Consider the following 5463-nt stretch of genomic DNA (forward strand, 5'->3'; position numbering starts at 1 on the left):
CATAACTTTTGCGTTGAACACGTTTCCAAGGACAAGTTAAATCAAAATTTAAAACAACAAAAGGCCAAAAAAAAAAATCAATCCTGGCATTGTTACAGAAAGGACTACCCCAAATGGGGTATTCAAACTGTGGACGGAGGTGAATTACTTTCCATCGTTTTCGTGAAGAATCTCCTTGCGGCCACAGGTGCCCACGGCGTACGTGTGCTACTGAGATCTGAAGATCACAGTTCGAAGCCAGCCAGGCGGCAAAGCTGGGGAGACCCTCATCCCCAATACACTACTCAAAAAAAAGATGGAAGTCGTACTGTGGCTCAACGGTCAAGAGTAAAAAGGGGCTCAGGGGCAGCGCCCAGGCCTTGAGTTCAAGCCCGAGGACAGGCAACAAGGGAACAAAAGGCTCCCCCTGCTGGAGGGTGGGGCAGGGCTGGGTGGGAGGAGGAGGACGAACGGGGTGACATTAATCCAGACGTACGGTAGTTAGGAAGTGATTTGTAAAACTACGTCGAGATGCCGAAAATACGATTTTTCCAAAAAAAAAAAAAAAAAAAAGAGAAGAATCCCTTTTCCTCTGCCGGCATTCAGGCCTTGGGACGTAATATTCGTTTGTACCAGCATTGCTAAAATAACCTGAGAGTCAGCCCCAGCAGAGACGCAGCCTTGGTGGGACACATACACAGGGACACATTCGAATGACTGCACACCCCAGCTGCGGAGTGTGCTGGAAAGAACACCGGACAAAGAATGGACGACTCTGGACGCCACCCTGGCCCCCCCCACCCCGCGGGGAAGCACCTCGGGGCAAACGGCTGCACTCCGGGGCCCTAGATTTGGGATCATACTTCCCACGGGTTTGGGCTGCTCTCATGGCTGCAATAGTTGGCATTCTGCAGAGCCACGAGACCTTGATCTTTTTCTGCAGGCATTTCAGATCCAGCTTTCCACGCTACACAAACGTGACTGCTGCCACGTCGCACGCATTCCGGGTGACTCGGGTTGGAGCTGGTCGCCTGTGTCTCTTTTCCTTGTGGATCTACGGGGAGGGAAACGCCCTGGCGACTGGAGAACTCGCGGGCATTTCCTCCTTCGCGAGGAGACCCTGCGGCTCCCAGGGTCAATGGCTCTCCTCGTGAGGGGCGTTCTCCCCTCGTTCTGCCCAGGCTTCACCGGGCCAGAGGGATGTCTTCACGTCCCGGGGTGCTCGCGCCTCCGCCGCGTTAGGATCTGAGGTGACGGCAATCACGGTACACACGAGGCAAGACGGCGCGTGGGCTGAGGAGTTTGAAAAGCGGTGATCGTTGTGCCCTGGGCTCCTGTGGTCCCTCCTCCAGGGGCTGCTGCTTCTCTCTTTTCATCTCTCTCTTCCTCCATTTCTCTCCCTCCCTCCCTCCCCCCCCCCCCACTCCAGCCCACGGACCTGCCCTGCCGGGGTAGACCTGCAGGCAATCCGAGCTCCTCTGCTCTCCCTGCCTGGCCAACAATCTCACGTCCTTGTTCTCCGCTCGCCACGTCCGCCCTTCCCGCTGGTTCCTGAGGACGGGACCGGCTCTCCTCCCCTCGATGGCTCGCACAGTTCCGTGCTTTGGCTGGGAATGAACGCAGCCATTCACGCGGGTGACCTGTGTGGTACTTGCCGGGGTCAGAGGAGGACAAGGGGACGCCCCTGTCCCCTAGGGCCAGGTCCGAGGCCACACCGCGCAAGTAACCAGGCGGGAGCCGAGTCCAGGCGGCCACGCGCCCAAGCCCGGGCCCCGCCACAAGTACACTGATCCGAGTGGACGGACTTGAGTCTCCACACCGTCCTCAGTCCTGTCCTCCCTAACCCACGGAGCGGGTAGGAACCGTCCTCCTCATTCCTTCTCTTCTCTTCTCTTCTCTTCTCTCTCTTGGCCGGAGAGCAAGACTCCAACTCAGTACCGGATGCTTTCACTCACTGGCTAGTGCTCTACCAGCCGAGCCATGCCTCCAACCTCCCATATCTTCCATTGAAAAGACAAAGAAATGGAGCCCTTCTTTGGGGGTGGGGGGAGGGGATCCCTGTTAGAGAACGCGGACCGATGAATGCAAAGCCAGGATTCACATCGTCCATTTCTTTTCCCGTGTTCTTTCCAACAATAGCAAATAATAATAAACAGTTGAGCATGCAAACTCGCCAATAGTTCTGGAAAACTTTAAAAGGTCATTTCCAAATCATCGCTGTACCCATCATTAAACCACACAGCATTAAAGACACCAAAAGCAAGGAACCCCCCCCATTGAGCTACATTTTTAGGCTTAAAAAAATTTAAATGCGAATGGAAATAGACATGTCTTTCCACCAAAAGTTACCCGATCTGACGAGCTAGCAACACAGATACAGACGGAATGAACACAGATGGAATCTTGGAGATTTTTGTGAGGCAAGTAAATAAAAGGCTTAAGAACAGATTTCGTGGGGCCCTTCCTTCTCTCCGAGAGACCTGTCACAGTTGGCGAGCCTTTGACCGCCTGCCGCCCCTGTGGACCAAACGAGGCAGCAAATAGACGGAGGAAATTCCCCCAGGAAGAGGGAGAGGCTGACGCCGTGGGCGTTCAGAGCTGTGGGCAAAGAAGCTCATCGAGCGAACGAAAAGCCGCGGAGAGGAGAGAACTGCCCGCTGCCTTCACGTCGACTACAGCTGGACACGGGGGAGGGGGGGAGGAGGGGGGTGTCGGGGTGTGAGTCTAGGAAGTCTCCAAGACGCGTGAGCCAGTTAGACGGGAAAGCGACAGGGCCGATGTCTGAGAGTCTAAGGAGAAGAAGGAAGGAAAGACGGAAAGAGGAAGGGAGGAGCAAGAAGGGAAACCAAGGCACAAACGACAACCAGGCCCACAGAATAAGGGGTGGGGGGGACGCAGAGGAACCCGGCGGCATCCGTGGCCTCAGACGGTGAGCAGCCTGACCCTGCCCTCCCCCCCCCGCCCCCGGCGTGGCCTCCCCGGCCGCTCGCTCACCCTCGACGTCCAGGAAGGCGTAGGCGTCCAGGTCGCTGCTCTGCAGGCTGCAGCGGACGCGGCCGGCGTCGCGCAGCCGCAGGTCGCGGACACGCATCTCGGAGACGAAGTCGCCGTCGCCGCGGGCGTAGCTGGCGGAGGTGAAGCGGTCGTTGGTGATGATGGGCTCGCGCGGCGTGACGCTCAGCACCACCCACGCCGTTCAGCGCCCACATGATCAGCTTCCAGCCCGGCGACACCGTGCAGTTGAAGCGGGCCTCCGCGCCCGCCAGCGCCGTCACGTTCCGGGGCCCCTCTACGATCTGATAGCCGGCCCCGAGACTGCGGGGGGGGGGGGGGACGGGTGTGCGTGAAGCCGCGACGCCCCTCCCACGCCCCCCCATGCCCCGCCCCAAAGCTCCTCCCCCGCCCCCCACTCCCGGGCTGCCCGTCTTCACGTGCCCGCTGGTGACCAAGAGCGAGGGGCACGAGTGGGGGGAGGCGTCACCCCGGCGAGGGAGGGGTGTGGAGGGAGGGGGTGGGAAGGCCGGGCAGCACAGCGTCCCCCACCCCCCCAACCCCCACCCCACCCCCACTGTGGTTTCCCACCCCGCACCGCCCCACCTGCCAGTCCCGCCAGGACTCCCAGCAGAGCCAGGACGCCTCTCCGGCCGCTCTCCATCTCCGCATGGTCCTCCTGTGTCCTGGAACGAAGGCGGGCGGGTGATGGCGGCCCTGAGCAGCAGCAGCAGGTCCCGGGGGCCCTGGGCCGTGCAGGGGCCGCCTTCCCGCCCGAGGCTTGCTCGCCGGGTCAGCCGCCGGGCGGGCGTGCACCCACCGCGATCGCCCTCCCCCCCCCTCCCCTCCCCTCCCGGGCCTCTGCCGCATCCGACAGCCCGGGGGGGGGGGGGCAAGCGGGCGAGGCAAGGGGGGAGGGGACAAGGATGGGGCTGGGGTAGGCAGCACGAGGCCTGGACAGAGCAAGGCGGGACTCGAGATCTCTTCTCTCCCCGCCCCCCCCCCGCCCTCCTTCTCCGCCCCTCTCTTGACAGTTCATCCCGGCTCATTATCAAACACTTCCCGCCGGCGAGGGGGGGCCTAAGAGGACCCAGGGGGACCCGGCACCCCATTTGCTAATCTTCAAGCCACAGTCGGCACAGCCCAAGGGAAGTTACCCCAGCAGTGCCCCGAACGCCAGCCGAGACAGCTCCGGGCCACCGAGCTGGGCAAGTGACCACCCCAGGCTGCGCACGGGGTCGGAACCCTGGGGAACCCCGGGGAACCCCGGGAAGCGGCAGCCCAAGGCCCCCTCGGCTCACACCGCAGCCGCCGCCGACCGCCACCGGAAAAGATCCTGCTTTCCTACAACCGCAGGTCTTGCCGGGTCTTATTCCCGAGAGAGCCGAGGGACCCCCCCCCGCCCCCCCAGATTTAATCCCAAGTGCCGTCCCCGCCCTCCCCGCCCGCCCAGCCCAGGCAGAACACGCCAACTCTTGGCACCGTGAAGCCTGCGTTGTGTTTGCTGGAAATAGCCCGGCGCTGGGACCGCCAAGCACCTTGTGGACGCCCAGGCAGAGGCCCAGCCGGCCCGGCTCCGCACACAGCGGGGCAGGAGGGGCAGGAGGGGCAAACGGCCCCCCAACGAGGCGCACGCTCCTCCCCACCAGGCCCCAACCTTTGCCTACCGACTGCGGGGTGGGGGGAAGGGGGGGGAGGGGGCCGGGCCCCACCCCCTCCATCAGGACACGCCCCCTCCAGGACAGACCCCCCCCCTCCTCAGGGCCAGCCCTGTGGGAGCAGCCAGCGGCAGCCAGGCTTTTCCTACCCACCCCCCACCCCCCCACACCCCACCCCACCCCACCCCCCGCAAGGCCCCCTCCGGAGCCTGGAGAAGCCATCGACACAGGTGCCCACAGAACACCAGGGCTCAGTGACTCGGCAGCCCCCCAGGCAGGGCTGCTGCCCGCCCCCCGGAATCGCCACCCCCCTGCGCTCACAGGGCCGCCCCCTCGGGAAGGCGGGACGCAAAGCTCGGGCGTCAGGCCTCCTGTCACAGTCCTGTCCCCGGGCCCCGAGGGCCGCTCTCCGGAGCGCTTACCTCCTCGGGGCAGGTGAACTCGTCTGTCCGTCCGTCCGTCTGTCTGTCTGTCGGCCTCCGGCTGCGTCCGTCCCTTCTCCGCCCGCAGCAGCGGCTCTGTCTGGCCGGCCAGGCCCTGGCAGTGGGCCCCCCCCCCCCCCGGGGAACAGGAAGTTCCTCCCGGGTGGCTCTGCCCGGTGACGGGCCCGGCTGTGGGCGCCAGGGCGCGGGCCGGGGCCGGGGCCGGGCTCCGTTAAACATTAGCCAGCTCCAGCGCGCTGCCGGCCCGGAAGTGCGGCCCAGGCTGCGGAGGCGGCCGCCAGCGCCCGCGGCCCGGGCCCTCTTGCCCCACGCCCCCCCCCCCCGCCAGTCCCCACAGCTGGAGCCTGGCAGGCCCCGGCCTGCCCCCCACTCATGCCCGGGACACTGGCCTG

General features: G+C 63.9%; 1 protein-coding gene across 1 annotated transcript in view; it reads right to left on the reverse strand.

The window, feature by feature from the left end:
* Window positions 1-5065, reverse strand: part of Igsf5 (immunoglobulin superfamily member 5) — a 28468-nt gene extending 23403 nt beyond the window's left edge. Inside the window, 1 exon segment of the mRNA XM_048346213.1 lies at window positions 5051-5065. The gene's annotated coding sequence lies outside the window, so the exon portion shown is untranslated.
* Window positions 5066-5463: the final 398 nt, after the last annotated feature.

This window comes from Perognathus longimembris, chromosome 5 (genome assembly GCF_023159225.1).
Source record: "Perognathus longimembris pacificus isolate PPM17 chromosome 5, ASM2315922v1, whole genome shotgun sequence".
Classification (NCBI taxonomy): Eukaryota; Metazoa; Chordata; class Mammalia; order Rodentia; family Heteromyidae; genus Perognathus; species Perognathus longimembris.